The following is a 22879-nucleotide window of genomic DNA, read 5'->3' as shown; positions in this document are numbered from 1 at the left end:
TCGTGATCTTAACAAAGTCTTCTTGAATTCGTCCCAAGTTTCTGCTCCACTAAATCCTTGTATGGCATAGTGCATTTTCCACCAGATAGCAGCACTTTGTGTAAAGTACTGAAGAGCGTGTTCCACTTCATACTTCCTTGAGATCAAGTTGCTCCCGAAGTGGTTCTCCATGTTCTGAATCCATATCTCAGCTTCCAGCCGGGTCATTGGTCCAGAGACTACAAGTCCAGCTTCATACTCCATCTGGTAGGGTTGGGGTTTTGGGGATGAGACGGGTAAGAGAGGGAGATACACACAATACAAACAATATTTTTGAGAATAGGTTTTTGTTGTGGCTGTCGGAAAACACACACCAATGGCGGCTGACAATTCATCGTATCTAACGGTGGTTCATAAAGGGGTTTGGACTTCTAATGGTCATATAATTATTCAAACACTTCAGGGTCTTCGAGTTCTTCGGTGTCTTGAGAGTATACTGTTGGTGTAGCTTCAATCCTTCAAACGCGTGGTGAAATCCTCTTTACTTTGAAGTAGAACTCCGTTGATTCTACATGAGGTCGAAGGGGTAAGGGTATTGTCTAACTATTTGAGGTGAGAGAGAACGTTTGATGAAATCAGAGATGAGAAGTGTTCTTGAAAAATAGAAATTTTGAGAGATCCTTTCCTAAGAAATTTCCAGTTTCTAGGGTCACGTCCTACAGTCAACATGTGCTCTGATACCATCTCTGTAGTGACCCGACTCAAGACGAGTCAAGCCTCTGTGTATCTGTGCCATCCCTGGATCAGTATGCTGGCACACACAGTACATCAATGTATATATCAAAGTGCAATCACATGTAAATAGCGTAAAACTGATATATACCTTAAATATCTCAGCGGAAGCAGTCAAGGGAGTGGAGTCCCAATAAACACCAACGGCAAGTTGAGTGTAGACCGTAACCCTGAATCGTACTCTTACTCGTCGAAGAAAAATATCTGCAACATAAGAAGTTGCAGCCGTGTAGGTCAGCATATTGAATATGCCGGCAAGTCACATAAGAGAGGGGTGAAAAATAATCATCTATACTATATGCATATATGGCGGGTGGGGGTATAAGTTTTTAGCGAAAAGCAAGTTTTCTCCTACATCAAGAGGGGGCTAAAAGCAAAATGTTACTACATTGTTGGTTGTTAACGAGATGGTTCTGCCAACCAGTTCTCGTACCCGAGTTGTCAATAATTACCCTCATAATATATATTTAATGGTGTTGAGAAATCCAGATAACTTCAGTTCCTTTGGCTCAAGTTGTCCATGACCATGGACACGGCTAATCGATTAGGTTTGAGTACTCTGCAGAGTTTTGCACACGTTCCCCACAAGATTTGATCGCCTCCGAGTATGTCCTCGCACTTCGGGGTGTTTGAAGACCGGATGATCAAAACATGGTCTTTCAACGGGTCCCTCTGAATCCCTGTCGGTGCCCATCCATTCCTACCGTTCGTCTACATCTGCTAGCACCGCCTATCCAGAGTCGCCGCGTTGTCCAACCAAGCCAGAGCCCATAATGACTTGTGGCTATGCAGGTAAGCCTTGGGTCTTGAAAATATCCGTCCGTCTCTTTGAGCCTGGGTGAAGCTTTCCGCAGGATGACATGGCCTCTCCAGCATCCCGGGCATCCACTGGGTTTTCCAGGGAGCCGATCAACCGTCCTTCACCCAGAGTTGCATTGCGTCCGAGGTCTTGAAAATCTTGTCTTAACCGGTCTTGATTATTTAATCAACCTTGCATCACTCGTGTTATGCACTCAACCGAAATCCCGTCTACTCAAGCATAGCAATATGAAATTTGTCGTCCCGGGGCCAAGTAATGGGGTTGTTGGGTGCCTACCACATGATACTACAATCTATACTAAAATTTCCAAGTACCTAAGCAGCATGCAATTGGGCATATGATGGTAGAACTACGATGCATAAAACGTAGGTGATAATATGATCAAAGTGACTTGCGTGTGATGTTGACGAACAAGAATTTCTCGAGAAAATAACTTGATAGACTACCCGTCACTCTCCGATGAAATCTATATAACAAACATATCATTCACATAAGCACTCATACTAGCAATCATTCTAATAATCAAAACAAAAGAGAGAGCGAATAGGAATTCCGAAAGAACTTCAAATAAGACTAGGGAATCTTCTACTACGTCAAACACTAAATAGTTTTTGTCTAGCAGAAAATAATAACAAGGAACTAAGATATAACTCTAACTAAGATAAAATAAGGTATTTTTCACAAAACTTTTTGAAAGTATTCCCAAACGGGATTTGAAACAACGGTGAAAACAATTGCAAGTTACTAAGGAACTAGAATTGATTTCATGAAAATAAATAAAAATGAAATAAAAGCTTGTTGCAAAACTACTGTTTATCTAACAGAAACAAAACATGATGTTTTTTGAAATAATAAAGAAAATATTTTAAAACAAAAATAGAAAAGGAATTAGCCGAAATCCTAAAAGCGGTGAAAAAGAAATTGTTTCACCTGAAGTAATGAGTTAAGTTACTCAAACAAATCTGAAATTTTTACCACTGTTAAATAAGATGACTAGTGATCAGTACCAAAAGGAATCAAATCAAAAGGTATTTTTAAACTCCTCGAATAGGCAAAACAAGGTTTAAAGTAAATCTGATCTAACTTATATTTGAAAATTTCAAACATAGACAAATTATATGTTTTTAAAAACTACAGGAAATTTGTGTGCTACCGGAAAAGGAATCAATGTCATTGGAGTTCGGGATCAAAAGTGGTGGCCAAAACAAGATTGAAACTTGCTGTTTTTGTAATTTTTGACAGAAAAACTGAAAACAACGAGCTAGCTATTGGGGTACACGTGGCAAGTTGCTATTGGCTGCGGAGGGTGTTTGTTGCAGCGCTACGGGCAAACGGCCTAAGGCTAGCAAAACTACTGGCTAAAACTTAAGTGGGAATAAAAACCGCTGGTTTACTGAACTAAACCGAAGGGGTAACTAGAGAACTAATCTAGGCCATCTAAATATGATCTAAGGGCTACTAAGCAACAAAAGAAAAACAGAGAGGGGAGGGAAGAAATACCGTGGCTGGCTGGGGCAGTAGCTCCGGCGGGGCGTCGCCGGCGAGGGGGGGGAGGGGGCTCCGGGGCGGTGGGGAAGATGGTGAGGCGACGGCGGGGTGCTTCTCCTCCGCGGGGTGGGGCTCGGGGGCGAAGAGGGGCTCGGGGGCGGGCGCTCCCAGGGCTGCCGAAGGGTGGCAGAAGCTTGCTGCCGGCGAGCGGGCTTGGGCGGCGAGCGGACGGGGCGGGTGGCGGCGAGGGTGGTGAACGGGGGCGGCGAGGCGCTGGGGTTTATATAGGCTAGGAGGGGGGGAGGGTGCTAAGGAAGGGAGAGAGAGCCTCGGGGAGGAAATCCCGAGCTGGGAGGAGTCGGTCTCGGGTGCAACTTTGGAAGAAGAGGGAGGAGGGAGAAGGCCGACGTGGAGGGAGGCTCGGCCAGGGTGGGTGCCACGGCCAGTGAGAGGGGGGCGGTGGGGAGTGGGTCGGTGGCCGGTTTTAAGGGATCTGGGATCCGTGGGAAAAGGGGATTCGGCCCAGGCTATCGAGCGCCCAGGGGCGGCGGTTACCAAAAATAAAATCTTTCCTATTTGTCTAACTTTTTCCGAATCAGAAACTAAAAGCGAATAAAAAGGAAATAAATCAAAATATTTATATATGGTATTATATACCAAAAAAATCAGAAAAATATCCTCTACCCGAATAACATTTTTCCAAAGCAAAAATAAAAACTTTTTTAAAAAAATGTTTTTTCAGAAATTCCAAAATTTGCTTTATTTTCTTTTGCAATTATTTTTGCAAAAGAACTTTGGGTTTTCTTGGACAAATATTTCAGAAATTGCCCGCACTTTGGAGGGTCATTTTCCTCCTCTCTCTCTCTTGCGTGCAAGAGAGTATTTTTCCGGGCATTTCTCGTGCGGGGAAAAGAATTGGAAATGCAAAAGAATTCAATGCAAATATCTCCATTCAAATTCTTTATAATTTAAGAAGTCACGTCATCTTCTCTCTTAGCTTTTAAAAGCTTGAATTTGAATTCACCGGGGAAGGGGAAAGTCATTTTATTCCCTCTCATTCAAAAGTTTCGAAAAGTTTCAAATTTCACACAAGTTTCAGTCACTCAGCAAACAAACAAAATATCAATCTAATAATTATATTAACATTCCAAAATTTATAATTTTGGGATGTTACATAGGTCTTCGTGAGCAAGCAAGTTGGATGCACACCCACTAGTTTTCCTCTTGAGCTTTCACATACTTATAGCTCTAGTGCATCTCTTGTATGGCAATCCCTACTCATGCACATTGATATATATTAATGGGCATCTCCATAGCCTATTGATACGCCGAGTCAATGTGACCATCTCGTCCTTTTTGTCTCACAACTACCACCACACTCTATTGCACCTATAGTGCTATATCCATGGCTCGCGCTCATGTATTGCGTGATAGTTATAAAAGGTTTGAGAAAGTAAGAGTGCGAAAACAATTACTTGGCCAATTCTGGGGTTGTGCATGATTTACATTAGTTGTGTGAGGATGATGGAGCATAGCCAGACTATATGATTTTGTAGGGATAACTTTCTTTGGCCTTGTTATTTTGAAAGTTCATGATTACTTTGCTACTTTGCTTGAAGTATTACTGTTTTCATGTCAATAGCAAACTATTATTTTGAATCGTACGGGTTTGAATATTCATGCCACGTGAAAGAAGTTGCAAAGGACAACTATGCTAGGTAGCATTCAACATAAAAAATTCACCCTTTATCACTTCCCTACTCGAGGACGAGTAGGAGTTAAGCTTGGAGATGCTTGATACGTCTCCAATGTATCTATAATTTTTGATGGTTTCGTGCTATTATCTTGTCAAAATTTGGATGTTTTGCATGCCTTTTATTTATATTTTGGGACTAACATATTAACTCAGCGCCAAGTGCGAGTTCCTGTTTTTTCCATGTTTTTGACCCCTTTCAGAGGAGATTTTGAAACAGAGTCCAAACGGAAGAAAATCCCCGAAAATATTTTATCTAGAACGGAAAAAGATCGAAGAGCTTGGGGGCCAAGCAAGAAGAGCCCCAGGGGCCCCACAAGCCCCCACACCACGGCCAGGGGGGCCACGCGATGCAGGCTTGTGGGCCCCCTGGAGGTCCCCTGACCTAGATCTTGCGCCTATAAATTCCCAAATATTCCCAAAAAATCAGGGGAGCATCGTAATCACTTTTCCGCCGCCGCAATCTTCTGTCTCCGCAAGATCCCATCTGGGCACGTTCTGGTGCCCTACCGGAGGGGGGATTCGGACACGGAAGGCTTCTCAATCAACACCATGACCTCTTAGATGATGCATGAGTAGTTCACCATAGACCTACGGGTCCATAGCTAGTAACTAGATGGCTTCTTCTCTCTCTTGGATCTTCAATACAAAGTTCTCCATGATCTTCACGGAGATCTATCCGATGTAATCTTCTTTTGCGGTGTGTTTGTCGAGATCCGATGAATTGTGGATTTATGATCAGATTATCTATGAATCTTATTTGAGTTTCTTCTGATCTCTCTTATGCATGATTTCATATCCTTGTAATTCTCTTCGAGTTGTGGGTTTTGTCTAGCCAACTAGATCTATGATTCTTGCAATGGGAGAAGTTCTTGGTTTTGGGTTCATACCGTGCGGTGACCTCACCCAGTGACACAAGTGGTAGCGAGGCACGTATCGTGTTGTTGCCATCAAGGGTAAAAAGATGGGGTTTTCATCATTGGTTTGAGATTATCCCTCTACATCATGTCATCTTTCTTAAAGCGTTACTCTGTTTGTCATGAACTCAATACACTTGATGCATGCTGGATAGCAGTCGATGTGTGGAGTAATAGTAGTAGATGCAGAAAGTATCGGTCTACTTGTCTCGGACGTGATGCCTATATGCTAGATCATTGCCTTAGATATCGTCATGACTTTGCGCGGTTCTATCAATTGCTCGACAGTAATTTGTTCACCCACCGTAATACTTGCTATTTTGAGAGAAGCCTCTACTGAACACTATGGCCCCAGGGTCTACTCCACACCATATTTTCAGCCTTACACTTTTTACTTTGTTGCACAATCCGCGTTGAGATCTCACTTTGCAAACAATCTTGAAGGGATTGACAACCCCTTTGAATCGTTGGGTGCAAGCTTGTTTGTGTTTGCGCAGGTACTCTAGACTTGACGAGGCCTTCCTTCTGGATCGATACCTTGGTTCTCAAACTGAGGGAAATACTTACTGCTCCTGTGCTGCATCACCCCTTCCTCTTCAAGGGAAAAACCAACGCAAGCCCAATCTCCGTCAACGTGTCAATTTCTGGCGCTGTTGTTTGAGAAGTAGCACTCCCAGCGCTTGCTATTCATTTGAGACGTCAGTGAGGCGATCAAATGTGTCTTGGCATCTTTCATTATCAAGCCTCTTGAAACGGTTGAAGAGATTGCGAAGAACATCGACATGAGAGTCACGCTGTCTTGAGACTCCCTCATTGACTTTGGACAACCTATCCTAGATAAGCTTAGCTGTGCCCAAAGCATTGACTCTGGCATACCGACCTTTGCTCACGTGGCCAGAGATGATATTCTTCGCTTGCGAGTCGAGTTTCTTGAACTTCTTCACATCAGCGGTAGAGATAGTAGCAGTGATGTAGGGAATGCCACTTTCGACAATATACCAGAGATTGTTGTCAATTGCTTGAAGATGCATTTGCATCTTGGTCTTCCAGTAAGGGAAGTCCTTTCCTTTCAAGGTAGGAAATCCCGTAGTAACATTGATCATACCTACGGTCGACATAACTAAAACTCCAGACGGTTAAACCAAAATCACACAGAACAAGGGAGTACCTTACTCTGATACCAATTGAAAGTGCGTTATATTGACTGGAGGGGGGGGGGGGTGAATAGGCGATTTTTACAATTTCATCACTCAAGAAAATCCTAGTGAGGAAAACCCTCAGTCATGAACTGAGTGCAGCAGAAATAGTACTTAGTTAGAAGTGCAAAAATATCTACAGCAAAGTACTCAACGTGAACTAAGAGAATCGGTTTACATAGGTCACGAGTACATGATAAGCAAGTGAAGAATAACTTAGGTGAACAATTTGAGGTGAGGAATTCAGGGAAAGTCTTCAGTCAAATTCTTCAAACAATACATATGAAAGTATTCAACATGCAATTGAGGTAATGAAAGGAGTTGAGGAAATAGAACCAGTAGCTTGATGAAGACACTTGTTGATGACCCAGTTCCAACTGCTGTGACAGTTGCCCGACTGGTTTGGAGCGGCTTGGTATTGAAACCAAAGGACACACTATCCCGGGACACACAGTCCCTACCGTATTGTCCTTGAGCTAATGACACACAGTCCTCGCTCAACACTCGTGGTAAGTCTTCAGGGCAAACTTCCAAACCCTCACAAATTCGGTCACCCAACGATCCACAATTGACTGTTCGATGCTCTAGACCATGGCGCCTAGCCGTCTGGAGGATGCACAGTCCTCCAAGGTAATAAACGTCGGTTCCACATAGGAATAACTTCGTCAGTGATGCTCAATCACTTGGGTTTTGGTTTGGGTTTGGGTGTTTGGAGTATTTCCTCACTTGATGATTTTCTCTCAAAGGCTTTGAGCAATTTGGGTTGCTCTAAATGACTAGTGTTAGTTTCACTCAGAGCAGCCAACTAGCTAGTGGTTGTGGAGGGTGGCTATTTATAGCCCGGGAGCATCCCGACATGATTTAACATAAATGCTCTTAATGATATGCTCATTAGGTGGATAAGATTTGGGACAGGTGGCGCATGGTGCGGCAACGGTCAGGACTTTCAATTGTGAAAGTCCTCATGTCTCTCATGTTCCTCACTTTGAGTATTTGGTAGGTGTAGATTTGGGTTGAGTACCATGAGGAAATTCGATCCATAGTTTTACCTCGACCCCCTTTAAGAGTAAAGTGTTCCTATGACTCAAGAATAAAGAAAATGAAACAGAAAGAGTAAATCTTCGAGCTTCAATTTATTCAGAGTATTTTCTTTGGGACACACCGAATTTCTCATCTTGAATATCTTCATGAGGAATATCAATTTCTTCGTGATCAAAGTCTTCAAGAAATGACCAAAGTCTTCACCCGAAGACATACATTTTTAGGGGTCGATATTCATCGAATAACTCAAACTCCTTAGCGACTTATAGAGCCTGTGTACACTTACAAACATATGAGTCTCTTAACCTATAAGTCTTCAAACCACCAAAATCACTAAGGGGCACTAGATGTACTTACATCATCGCCTAGTTTGCTTCTCGTGGATCTGTGATGTCGAACCACTCCTTCTGCCAGCCCTTGATGGTGTCGATCAGTGTGCCCTCTGGGCATGGCATGCGGCAGATCTTGCTTATCACAGCCTCGCCACAATCGCGTGCTGGCTGCTGACCGGCTTTGGCTTGATGTTGAAAACTTTGAGCCAAAGATCGAAGTGCGGATGAACCCATAGGAAGGCCTCACAAACGGTGATGAAGGTGGAGATGTGCATAGTGGAATTCGGGGGAAGGTCATGGTAGTCTAACCCATCATAAAACATCAAACCCCCAACAAAGGGGCAAAGCAGGACGCCCAGTTCTCGGAGGAAATGGGGGACGAACACCACTAGCTCACCGGGCCTTGGTGTAGGTACCACCTGGCCCTTTTCGGTGCTCGATGGGTGATGTCGCCCGCAATATAGCCATAGTGCTTCAGCTCCTAGATGTCCCTTTCGGAGATGCAACAGATCTCCCATTTGCCCTGAGAGACCAAGCTGGCCATTGGAGAGCTTGGAACAAAGGGCAGTTGGAAAGGGTGGGAGATGGAATGGATGTGGGTGCTCGAGCTTGGAAGGAGAAGGAGTAGGGTTTGGCATTCCTATGCTGGCTTTGGATCTTTTCCCCCTTTTAAGGGAGGTCTTGAAGCCAAGGGTTTCCGCTTACTTCGCCACCAGCTCCGCCACTTCCTGAAATGGACACACTGTTGAACGTGCGTGAGTTGGCCCGAGTCATTAATTCAAATCCCCTTAAATACGAGACACAATCTCTTTTGTTGATGGAACGTGCCCAGGGGAATGTGGCATCAAGCCTCGATTCTAGTTTTTCTCATTATTTGCTAGAATAATCTCGTCAAAAGAATTGTGAGATAAAAATTATTCACCTCCCGGCTTTTAAGGTCTTTAGATTTAATGACGCCCGTTTTGAGGACGCGACTTCATTGGAGCGACTAAACTAATGCCGACTGAGTATAGGAAGAACTCACCATGCAAGTCGATTAGTCTATGTGTGAGGCTGCCGAAGAGCATATACATCGGCATTGAAGGCTAGTTCAGGGGCTACTGAGGGAGTTCTGGATTAAGGGGTCCTCGGGCGGTCGGGTTATCCCTTATGGGCCGACCACATGGGCCGCGTCATTAAAGGCCGAGTTATTTGGAAACTTCGTAATCAAGATGGAAAGCTCCGAAGAGTGGGAATGAACTCCAAGATAGGAGGACTAGTTCGGCCCGTATATCCCCGATTAAGGTAGGTAACATGTAACCATAGGGGCCCTAGTGTCTATATAAACTAGAGGCTCTTATGCGTAGAGGAAGGCTATCTCATCTAGGGTTTAGCTCGTACGATCTTGAGGTAGATAAACTATGTAACCATCGTTCCCCATCAATATAATCAAGAAGGACGTAGTGTTTTACCTCCTCAAGATGGCCCGAACCTGGGTAAAGACTATCTCCTCTCTATCCTGCAACCGATCGATTCTAGGTCTACCGTCCGGGACCCCCTACCCAAGATCTGCCGTTTTGGACGCCGACACCTAGGACTCGAAATAAAGGAAATGAAACCACGAAAACAAAGTCTTCACGCTTCAAAGTCCTCGCATCAATTTCTTCACGGACACACCAATTTCCTCACTTTCAAAGTCTCCGAGGAAATACCAAAGTCTTCAGCCGAAGACATACATTTTCAGGGGTCGATATTCTTCAAATAAATCAAACTCCTTAATGATTTATAGATCATGTGTACACTCATAAACACATTAGACTCTTAACCTATAAGTCTTCGATACACCAAAATCACTAAGGGGCACTAGATGCACTTACAATCTCCCCCTTTTCGATGATTGATGACAAATAGGTTAAGTTTTCAACGGGGATAATAATATGAAGTGTAAGTTCAAAGTTTGAGGAATTTGAAATCAAGATATATAGAAACTCACTGTGAAGATGTGCATATTTGAGGAATTTACTTTGGACTACAAATGCACATTGAGGATTTATACCATGTAGATCTCCCCCTATATCTTGTAATCCATGCAAGCATCTAACATATATCATGAAGAAATTGAAATTCATGATGGAAAGTGGAGTATGATGAATTTCAGCATGCGTGCATTAATCAACATGAGGAATTAGCATGCGAAGGAAAATAGTTCAAAAGTGTCAGGCCACCACCGGGCATAAGTTTACAACTCATACAACAAAACACTTCATAAGAACGAGAGTTGCAACTTAAAAAATATAGTTCAAAAGCCCATAAAGTAGACGCGCTTGACGACTAACTCAGATTTCGACTCCTTTGAAATCAAGTGACTAAAAGGGACAAAACTGAGGACTAACGCCCGTGAAGAATATCAACTTTTGGTGGACGAGGAGCGCCAGCGTTGTTGGGGTCGTTCGTCGTGATTGGACCGGCACCAGTATCATGAAGATCGTCAGCTTCATCAATTGTGCACAATGAAGAATATGAACTAGCCACCAAATGAGGAACTGGAACTTTCTTGAATTTCTTCTTGGGCGGCCAGGACCAATTAAAATCTTGCTGACACTCCATTTAAGTGAGTTCCTCATAAGTCTTGAGGTGAGGCAGAATGGCCCATGTGCGGTCGAAGATTGCATGAAGATAATAATGGTTTTTCTTCACTGCATTTTGCATTGCATTGTTATCACGCACAATGGCTCCAAACTGACGTTTACCCACTTGTGATTGTGATCAACCTTTTGATGAAGACTAAGCAGAAGCTCATAGTTACTCATCACGCGCGGGGGATCCTAGCGAGGAGCTTTAGTTTTTGCGACTGAGTCTTGTGCTGAAGTGTCATCATTTGTGGAGTAGGATGGAGCCTTGCGAAATTGGCCATCCAGGAGCCGAGATCCCTCATCTATAACTGATTTTCCCTTGCCATCAATGATCTCGAAGGATTTCTTGACGACTTCAAGTGGCGGCAAATAGATGAGGTGATTCTCAAAGTCAGCCTTGTAGGTCAAAAAAGGAATTGAGGATCTCACCCTAATGAATTTCATAATCCATGGTCCATAAGGCTTCGGATCAAAAGGTGACAAAGCATTGTTGGCCAAAGTCCTCATGAAGAAATCATGAAGATTTATTGGAATCCCATGGATGATGTTGAATATCAAATTCTTCATGATTCCCACAACGTCTTGTTCTTGAGAGTTGTGGCCCTTGATCGAATTGAGGGTTTTGGTCAAGATGTGGTATACTATCCTAGGCACAAAAAGCAGTTCTTTGACGAGGAATGTGGTCCTCGGTGGCTTGCTAGGAGCCAAAGGCTTCATCGACACTTGCATGAGGTGATTGGGCAGCTCAGTTTCATCATAGATGCATATGGCTGCTTCTGGGGGAATTGGAACTGGGACTACATGAAGTAATTCCATGGCAGGAGCTGCGTAATGAGTGTCTTCAGTCACCTAGTCCATAACCCAAGTGTTGATATCTGATTCTTCACCTGAGATATGCAAAGTAGCATAAAATTGAAGAATGATCTCTTTATTCAAGTCCCAGGTGTCGATGCAGAATGGCAGTAGTCTAGCTTCAAATAGAATGTTGCGGACTGGCTCGAGGCAAGTAATATGTTCCATATCTCCACGAGGATTTTGCGGATGCTGAAAAATCTAGTTCTTGTCAAAGAGTACATCACCATAGCAGTTCAGCTCAGTACTAGTCCAGAATATCTTGCGCCTTATTCTTGGAGATTCAAACGGATTTGTACTGATGAAATTGTGATGTTCATCAAAGAATCTCTCCTTCGGCAATTTTGGTCTTTTTGTGCCACTGTAAGGCTGAAGAGTCTTGGGTTGAAGATTTGGTTTCAATCGACCCACAAGTCTTCAGAGATCTTCAGTCTGAGGAATTTCAACCATGAACACTACATACTCAGTATTTTCAACATGAGTTCAGAAGTGCCCTCATTCTAAGGAGGAGCATTTTCTTTAGCCACATTTTTATCAGTGTGAGGAATATGTTGTGCACATTCACCAATTTCTGGTGCAACAGTTTCCTTAGTGGTTGTTTGGTTCATAGTTCCTTCAGCTAATCTAGCTGATTCATTCTTTGGGGTAGACTTCTTCGGAGTATGTTTGTCATCAGACCCTGTTTGAATTTCTTCAGTAACTGAAGGGGACTGGGGAATTTGTGAAAATGGAGTTGTCATTGGTGAGTTGGGATGAGCTTCTTCCGAGTATTCATCATTGATGATAGGAGTAGTGCTGCCAATGTCCACTTCCTCATATTTTTCTTCATCGCGTGCTTTTGTTCTTTGGTGAGGCATAGGAGATGAGTCTTGAGGAATTGAAGGATTTGGATCTACTTCAATATCTTCATCAAGCTGCTCTGTGGAAGCAACAGATTGAGTATCTTCCATTTCTTCACCCCCTTCTGGGATGATGTGTTCAACACCAAATGGTACTACCTCGTAAGAGGGTACCATGCTGATAGGAGTGGCATCAATAGGTGCAGTTGAGGATCCTGTCAAAGTCCTCAAGCGTTTTGCTTCAGAGGACTCTCGACTTGTTGATGCCTTTTTCCTCTTAGCTTCTTCCTTTTCAACATCCTTCGTTTTCTTCACTTCTAATGTAGAAGTGAGTGTCACTTTCTTCACTTTTCAAGACTTTGGTGCCAGAGAAGATACTTCAGGAACATCTATTGCAGTCGTCCTGGCAGTACCAGTTTCTTGAGGCACAACAATTTCTTCTGCTAGCATGGCAGTTCATCAGGTGCAGATTCTTCACGCGCTTGAATTTCTTCAGCCCCGCAGTTTCTTTAGGCAGTTCAACAGTGTAGTTGGCCCGAGGAATTTGTGATTGCGTTGAGGTTTCAACCCTTTCGTTGTGGTCTATGATGACTTTTGTAGCCATGTTGACGAATCTGATTTTTGCTCCCTTCTGGTCCACATGAAAGCGACTGAATTCTTCAATGAGATTTTTGATCTCAGTTTGTGTGGAGATGAGCTGTTCAGGGGTCAAAGACAAAATGTTGTTCTTTATAATTTTTTCTTTCTCAGTGTGTGCTTTTCTCGCCCGCTTGACCTTCTCAACGTTCCATTTTTCTTCAATTATATAGGCCGTGAGCATATGACTCGATCCAGGTGGAAGCTTCAAGTCATCAATAGGTGTTTGATGATCTTTGTACTAGAGATCAATGAAGTCTAACACCACCTTTGGATCCATCATGAGGGGAATGTTGGTGCCTTTGTCATGTGCAACCCTCTCCTGCTTGTTTTTGATGGTTGCAGCAAGTACTTCATCATCAGCTTCTTCTTCTTCCTATGATCCAGAAGGAACATTGAGGACAATCTTTGTTGAACTCGGACTTTTTATCGCCCAGCGCTCATGTTTTCTTCACGGTTGCACTTGAAGAAGTATGTGCACTCCCAAAAGCATAGGGTCTTGAGGGAATTGAAGTCCCCATTGGACGCTGACTTGTTGCCAGTTGCAATGGCGGTGAGGACTGTGTGGCAGATATTGAGGACTTTGCTGCCACATTTGGAGCTGGCTGAGGAATTTGCTGTGTGGTATTTGCAGTTGTGGACTTTGTATTGATAGCTGATTTCTTATACAAAGCTCTCTTTAGAGCAGGTTCAGTACCAGAGACCTCAGCAGAGAGGAGGAGGCAGCAGCTGTTATGGCAGCAGATTCCTCATGGAATCTCTTCACAATATATTTTGCAACTTTCTGCAGTTTAGCCTGTTTCTTTGCCCATTCTTCAGGATAGTATTTACCAGTGGCTAAGATTATGGGATCAACAAGTTGTTGATTATTTAGAGGAGGTGTTTGGCATGGAGGTTTCAAAGCGAATTTCTTCATGTATTTTGGAGTCACATACCTATACTCCTTCTATTCCGTGACCCATCTCATCACAATTTTCTGCAAGCGCGTCTTGCGCTTTTATTTTGTCTCCTTCCCATAAATTGGTTCATTGCTACCTCTTGAGCTTGCGTTGGTTTTTCCCTTGAAGAGTAAAGGGTGATGCAGCACAGTAGCAGTAAGTATTTCCCTCAGTTTGAGAACCAAGGTATCAATCCAGTAGGAGTATCAAGCCAAGTATCCACCGTACCTGCGCAAGAACAGCAAACTTGCACCCAACGCTACAAAGGGGTTGTCAATCCCTTCACGATTGATTGCAAGGTGAGATCTGAAGGCGGAAAGTGCAACAAAGTAAAAGTGTAAGGCTGAAAATATAATGTGAAGTAGACTCGGGGGCCATAGTGTTCACTAGAGTCTTCTCTCATGATAGCAAATATTACGGTGGGTGAATGAATTACTGTCGAGCAATTGATAGAACCGCACAAAGTCATGACGATATCTAAGGCAATGATCATACATATAGGCATCACGTCCGAGACAAGTAGACCGATACTTTCTGCATCTACTACTATTACTCCACACATCGACCGCTATCCAGCATGCATCTAGTGTATTGAGTTCATGACAAACAGAGTAACACCTTAAGGAAGATGACATGATGTGGAGGGATAAATTCATGCAATAGATTTAAACCCCATCTGTTTACCCTTGATGGCAACAACGCGATGCGTGCCTCGCTACCCGTTCTATCACTGGGTGAGGTCACCCCACGATATGAACCCAAAACCAAGCACTTCTCCCATTGCAAGAATCATAGATCAAGTTGGCCAAACAAAACCCACAACTCGAAGAGAATTACAAGGATATGAAATCATGCATATAAGAGATCAGAAGAAACTCAAATAATATTCATAGATAATCTGATCATAAATCCACAATTCATCGGATCTCGACAAACACACCGCAACAGAAGATAACATCGGATAGATCTCCATGAAGATCATGGAGAACTTTGTATTGAAGATCCAAGAGAGAGAAGAAGCCATCTAGCTAATAGCTATGGACCCAAAGGTCTATGGTGAACTACTCACGCATCATCGAGAGGCAATGGTGTTGATGAATAAGCCCTCCGTGTCTGAATCTCCCCTCCGACAGGGCACCAGAACATGCCCAGATGGGATCTTGCGGAGACAGAAGCTTGCGGCGGCGGAAAAGTATTTTCGTGGCTCTCTCTCATTGTTTTGGATTTTTCAGGGATATATAGGCGGAAGAAGTAGGGCAGAGGAGCCACAGGAGGCCCGCAAGCCTACTAGGCGCGGCCCCCCAAGCCGCAGCTAGGGGGCTTGTGGCCTCCCCTAGTGCTCTCTGCCTTGGTTCTCAAGCTCCCTACGTATCTTCTGTTCTGGAGAAAATCTTTTCGGAGGTTTTATTCCGTTTGGACTCCGTTTAATATTCTCCAGTGAAAAGGGTCAAAAACACAAAAAAAGGAGGAACTGGCACTTGGCACTGAGTTAATAAGTTAGTCCCAAAAAATATATAAAAGGCATACAAAACATCCAAAGTTTGACCAGATAATAGCATGGAACCATCAAAAATTATAGATACGTTGGAGACGTATCATTAATCAGGGGTGTAGTATTCGTCATAGACGTCTTCAAGTATTTCAAAGGCAGTGTTGGTCTCAATAATCTTTCCACCCTTTTGCTGTTTCTTCTCATCAACCATTTTCTTCACTTGAGGAATATGAACTTTTGAGGAATCTGATGAGGTATGCAAATATTGTTCAAGAAATGCTGCAAATGAGTTAAGTTGATGAGAACCTAGTGATTCGTCACTAGACATTTTGTACCTGTGAACGAAGTATATGTGCGAAGAATTCAAAGAGGTCATATGCGTTCTGAGAAGATTTTTAAAAATGACTCAAGTTCAGGAAATTGACCAATACTGTTTTTGAGGAATTTCGCTAAGTGTTCTTGTCTTGGGTTCCACAGTTGTGCAGATCCAAAAATTTACACAATTGAGGAATCTCTTGAAGATTAAAGTAACTTAGTGAAATTTATCAAGTGTTCTAGACATAGAAGTGTTCATCTGATGAATTTGCCAAGGAATAACACTTTTTGAAGATTTTATGGAAACACAAAGATCTACAATGATAGTAAAATTAGATCTTAATTACCCTAGCCGAAGAACACAAAGAACAAAACAAACAGGAGGAGGTGAAGTAGAAACTCGTAAGTTCAGATCTTCAGCGCCCTAACTTGGCGGCTGAAGACAGCTACAGCGGGGGCAGAGGAAGGAGATCCGCGGCCTGTGTGAGTACGGGGACGATGAGGTCAAGTCAGTGAAGCTATTCCTCACTTGCGATGATGATTTCTAGTGGCGGCGCTAGGTGTGGGCTTCGAGCGTTATGAAGTGCAAACGAGAGGAAGAAAGTGAGTGAGGGGTTAGAATGGGGTATTTATAGCCCACGTGAAAATGGTCCGGCCCGAAGTTTTCGGGCCAGATTTCCACTGGCCCTTCCTCTCCTCTCGACTTGTGGCATTCATGCATTAAGCGGTGGAGTTAGTGGAGATCGTGCATATCCAATCGTGGGTAGTGGGTGCGGTTTCAGTGGCAACGATCGAAAATTTTGATAAAAATTGGGAGGACTTTGTTCGCAAATTCTTCAGCTGACAAGGACTTAGTGAAGACTTTGAATAAGTTTCAAATAGAACGAATATGAAGAACTTGAGAACATACTGGGTTGAGCTTAGCATAGAGGGGGAGCGGGTCTGATCACGTTCACTTAGAAAAAAACCGCAACATGAGGACATTGCGATAAGTGAATGCTCTTGAGGACTTGAAAGCTCAGAATAAGTATATAGTCAATGAAGAACACAGTTTGAAAAGCTTGCAGAATTTGTACTTTTGACGAATTTGCAAACTTGAGGAATTTGAAAATCTAAAGAATTTAAAGATTTGAACAATTTGAAAGAATCTCAACTCTGATACCATGGCGTGACACACCATATAAGAATGATGATTTCATTCACTGCGGACAATTGTCGTAGGGTCCTCAGAATCAAATTCTCCATTAATTTCTTCACACTTACTGTGTTATTTTTCATTGATTGAAGAAATATGTTACTTCGTGTGTTGCACATCTAAGTCATCAATTTTGCATAAGTATTAGGACGTGTGTACTTTCATAGAACATTTGAAGATTCTAGGATATTTAGTTCACACCCGAACTTGCAAAATATATTTTCATCCAAAGGCTTAGTGAAGATATCTACTAGTTGTTCTTCAGTCTTCACATGGTCGAGGAAGATGTTTCCCTTGAGTACATGATCACGAATAAAATGATGACGAATCTGGATGTGCTTGGTCTTCGAGTGTTATACTAGATTGTTTGCAATCTTGATTGCACTCTCATTGTCGTAGTAGAGTGGCACATTTTCATGTTGATGCCATAGTCCTTGAGGTTTGCTTCATCCATAGTAGTTGATCACATCATGAACCAGTAGCAATATATTCAGCTTCAACAGTGGAAAGTGGCATGCAGTTCTTCTTCTTCAAGGACCAACAGACTAAGGATCGTCCGAGGAAATGGCATGTGCTCGATGTTGCCTTGCGATCCACATGGTCACCAGCATCGTCAGAGTCAGAATATCCAGTGAGATGAATATTTGAGCCCTTGGGGTACCATAATCCAAGCGTTAGTGTGTGAGCTAGATATCGAAGAATATGCTTCACAACCTTATGGTGTGATTCCTTTGGTGTTTCTTGGAAACGGGCACACATACAAACACTAAGCATTATATCTGGCCTAGATCCACATAGATAGAAGAAAGATCCAATCATAGAGAAATATACATGCTGATCGAAATCTTTACCATTTTTGTCAGTGCAGAGGTGGTCGTTGGTAGGCATGGGAATTCTGATGGCTTTGCATTCATGCATGTGAATTTCTTTAGGACATCCTTGAGGTATTTCTCTTGAGAAATGAAGATGCCATTATGTTGTTGATGAATTTGTAGTCCTATGAAGAATTTTTGCTCCCCCATCATGGACATTTGATATTCTTCACCCATCATGTAGGAAAATTCGTCACTCTAATGTTTGTCAATACAACCAAAGATGATATCGTCCACATATATTTGACACACAAATAGTTCATTGTCATAGGATTTTGTGAAAACAGTAGGATCAAGTGAACTTGGTTTGAACCCTTTCTTCATGAGTAAATTTTTCAATGTGTCGTACCATGCGTGAGTGCCTTGCTTGAGGCCATACAAAGCCTTGTTGAGTCTGAAGAATTTGTGAGGATGCTTTGGGCCATCAAAACCTGGGGGCTGAGCAACATATACTTCTTCCTTAAGCTTACCATTGAGGAATGCACTTTTCACATCGATTTGATATAAGGTGATATCGTGATGGTTAGCATAAGCAAGAAATATACGAATAGCTTCAATTCTAGCAACAAGTGCAAAGTTTCATCAAAGTCAATTCCTTCAACATGTGTGTAGCCTTGGGCTACAAGTCGTGCCTTGTTCCTCACTACCCGACCATCTTTGTCTTGCTTGTTTCGGTAGATCCACTTGGTACCGATGACAATGTGCTTGTGAGGATCAGGCGGCTTGACAAGTTCCCACACATTGTTAAGCTTGAATCCACTCAGGTTCCATGAAGGCTTCATCAACCTTTAAGGGTTATGTGATAGACATGAAGGAAGAATGCCCGCAAATGTTAATGAAATGTGAAGCTTTTGAGCGAGTGAGGGGACCTGGTGCATTGATGTGATCGAGGATTCTGTCATTTTGCACTTCATTTTCAATCCATGGGTGCGGGGGTTGAAGACTTTGATCGAGTTGAGGAATTTGATCCGGAGCAATTTTCTCAGGTGCCCAGCTCGAATTTCTTCATTGTTTGGGATGAATTCTTCGACAGACGATTGTTCCTCGGTAGGAATGATATCTTCAATAGCCTTGAACCTAATAGATTTCTCAGGAGGTAGTTCATCCAGCACAGGAGGCAGGTGCTCTCTTTGCAAGCCGTTATTTCATCGAACCGCACGTCTACAATTTTAACAACCTTGTTGTGGTAGTTGTTGAAGACTCTATAGGTGTGTGAGTACTTTCCATAACCAACTATAAAACCCTCATGTGCTTTTGGTGCAAATTTTGAGATGTGGTGAGGACCTCTAATCCAGCATCTTGCACCGGAAACTTTGAAATAACTTACATTGGGTTCCTTGTTAGTGAGGAGTTCGTATGAGGTCTTCTTGAAGAATTTGTGAAGATATAACTTGTTGATGATGTGGAAGGTAGTATCGATTGCCTCAGGCTAGAAGCAAGGAGGAATCAGATATTGTTCGAGCATAGTGCAAGCCATCTCAACAAGAGTCTTGTTCTTGAGCTCCACTACGCCATTCTATTAAGGAGTATAAGGGCTAGACGGCTCAGGAGTAATACCAAGTTCATCAAGATAGTCATCAAGACCAGTGGTCTTGAACTCTGTCCCGTTGTCACTCCTGATGTGCTTTATCTTGACACGAAAGTTCATCGAGGCCCTTGAGGAGAATCATTTGAAGACTTCATGCACTTTAGTTTTGTAAAGGATAATATGCACCCAAGTGTAACGAGGATAGTCATCAATGATGACAAAGCCATATAGTGATGCTGCATTGGTTAGAGTAGCATAATGAGTAGGTCCAAAGAGGTCCATGTGAAGCAATTCAAAAGGTTGAGTGGTGGTCATGATACTCTTTGAGGGATGCTTGGCTCAGGTCATCTTTACAGACTCACGAGCCCCAAAGAGACGATCCTTGATGAATTTGACACCTTCAATGCCAATGACATGCTTCTTCTTTGTTAGTGTGTGCAAATTCCTCATGCCTGCATGACCAAGTCGTCGACGCCATAGCCAACCCTCTTAGGCTTTTGCAAGTAGACATGTGGCCAGCTGTGGACCTGTTGAGAAATCAACAATGTACAAGTCTCCTCTCCTAAAGCCTTTGAAGACTTTGGATTTGTTAGATTCCATCATGATTACACATTGATATTTGCCAAAGATAACAATCATACCAAGATCACAAAGCATTGAGATAGACATGAGGTTAAACCCAAGGGATTCGACAAGCATGACTTTGTCCAGATGTTGGTCCTTAGATATAGCCACCTTACCATGGCCCAATTCCTTGCTTTTTCCCTTTGTCTGTGTAGGTGATATGCTTCAGTGGTGATGGAGTCAGTGGGATATTCATTAATAAAGTCTTGTCACTAGTCATGTGATTAGTACATACACTTTCAAGAACCCACTCTGTTGTTTGGGGTTGTCATCCTGCAGAAGAATTAGTACAGCTCACCATCTCATATCCTTCAGAGTGAACAATATGATATCAAATTCGTCAGATTTGAATTTCATCACATGGAGTTAAAACAATATGAAGACATGTGAAATGATAGACATTTCATCATGATTAGCTTGCATACTTTCAAGCATTTCCTCAGGTCTCCAGCAAATTCTTCAGATGATCATGTTCATCTGGAGACCTGACCTACAAAAGAGATTAGTTCAATTTCTTCACCACGCACATCTGAAGGGGTGGCAAAGAGTTCATCCTCGTGCGAGCACCATAAGAGAATTTTGGCATTGAAGCTAATGCACTTCGTTTCACACGAGGGGGTGTTAGAGTACTCAAATGAATATGCAGAGAAACTCTTCGAGGACTTATGAACATAGTGATTTGAGAAATAGTGCACATATTCATGTCCCTTGTAGTTTCCCTGGATGCTAGAGGCATTAGCACGACTATGATCAGAATTTTGACCATATGAGGAATTTGATTCTCGTGAATACTTTGGCCCACTTGAGGAATTTGATCTGGGGTTCCTGTTTTTCACAGGTGGTTTCATGAGGACATTCACATTTGTCTCAAAAAATGAGGACATTCACCTCAAGACTTTCCAAGCTGCTTTTGGGGACCCAGATTTTCCTCAAGGGTGGTCCATTCCTGCAGTTAGTTCCAATATATTTAGCAAATACTTCACCATTTTGATTTTTGAACAATTTATTGTTGGGGTCAAGTGACTCATCACAGGAATAGGAAGTTTCACATGCAAAGCCTGATTAAGTTGATGGATCAACAAGAGGTCCTTTTGAAGCAACCCATGAGGTTTTCGGATACTACTTGGGTTTCCAGTATGATCCATCAGCATTCAATTTCCTCTCAAATGCAATAACCTCTTTCCTAGGGTTTCTGTTTAGAATCTATTTTTTAAGCACATCGCAAAGGGTTTGATGCCCTTTGAGGCTTTTTTAAATGCCTATCATATACAATTCCTTCAACCCTGCATTTTCGTTAGTGACATTTGTGGTTTCCTCAAGTGAGGAATTTGTAACTATAGATATAGTTGAAGAATTTGTAGCAATAGAAGCATTTGAACTTTTAGGTGAAGAATTAACAGATTTGTGTTCGATGCATTTTAAGCATGGTGGAATGAATTCTTCCTGAGTGGTACTAGTCTATTGAGCAAGCAAGGAATCATTTTCACTTCGAAGATCATCATGAGACGCGCTTAGTTTCTCAAGATCTTGCTTTATTTGAATAATTCATAAGAAAGCTTCTCATGACCATCCAAGAGGGTGCCATGACGATCCTGAAGACTATCAAACCTAGACTGAAGAATTTTAATATCATTAGTCGGGATTTGAGTCTAATTCATTTCCTCATTCAATAGGTCATCGCTTTTGTTTAGCAGTTTGTGAAGCTTTTCAAGAGCAGTTTGTTGCTTAGTGACAATATTAGCAAGCTTGGAGTAACTTGGTTTTTGATAGTCATCAGGTTCACACGCACTTGAGTCACAACAGGAAGTGTGGTTGGGTACCTTGTAACCATTTTGCATGAAGCAATAGGTGGGAGAAAAGTCATCATTGCAGTCATCAGTGTTGTTAACGTTGTCATTTTCTTCGAGGTCAAAGATGGACTTGCTCGCGAATGTGGTATCAAAATCTTGGCTTGCCACACCAGACTCTGACTCCTCTTCATCACATTCTTTAGATTCTTCCTCAAAACCTATTTCCTTGCCAATAAGAGCCTGAGACTTTCTGAAACTATTCTTCTTGTGTGAAGAGGACTCTCAAGATTTCTTCCTTTTCTTCGAGTAATCAGAACTGTCATCCTTGTATTTTTTATTCTTTGATTCCTTCACCCAATGAGGAAAATCATCAATGTAATGACCAGACTTCTTGCATTTATGGCACGTTCTTTTCTAGTAGTCCTCAGATGAAGATTCTGATTTCCTTATATTTTATCTTGAAAACTTTCCGAACTGTCCTTGTTTGGGGAACTTCTGGAATTTCCTCACAAGCATAGCACGTTCCTGACCAAGTTCTTCAGGATCACCAAGACTACAATCAAAGTCTTCTTCTTCATATGAGGAAACATCATTTGTCTTCAGCACACGAGGTCTTCCATAGCTTGGTCCATAGGGTCTATTTTCTCAGCTCGTTGGAATTCGTGAGTATTCAGTCTCTCAAGAATATCAGGAGGATCAAGTAACTCGTAGTCTCTTCATTCTTGAATCATCAGAGCCAGTGTATCGAATGAAGAATCAAGACATCTCAACAGTTTCTTCACCACCTCATGACTAGTGATGTCTCTGGCTCCAAGATCTTGTAGCTCATTGGAGATATCAGTGAGGCGATTGAAGGTTTGCTGACAAC

This window comes from Hordeum vulgare, chromosome 1H, assembly GCF_904849725.1.
Source record: "Hordeum vulgare subsp. vulgare chromosome 1H, MorexV3_pseudomolecules_assembly, whole genome shotgun sequence".
Lineage (NCBI taxonomy): Eukaryota > Viridiplantae > Streptophyta > Magnoliopsida > Poales > Poaceae > Hordeum > Hordeum vulgare.
Note: the sequence above shows the minus strand (reverse complement) of the source record.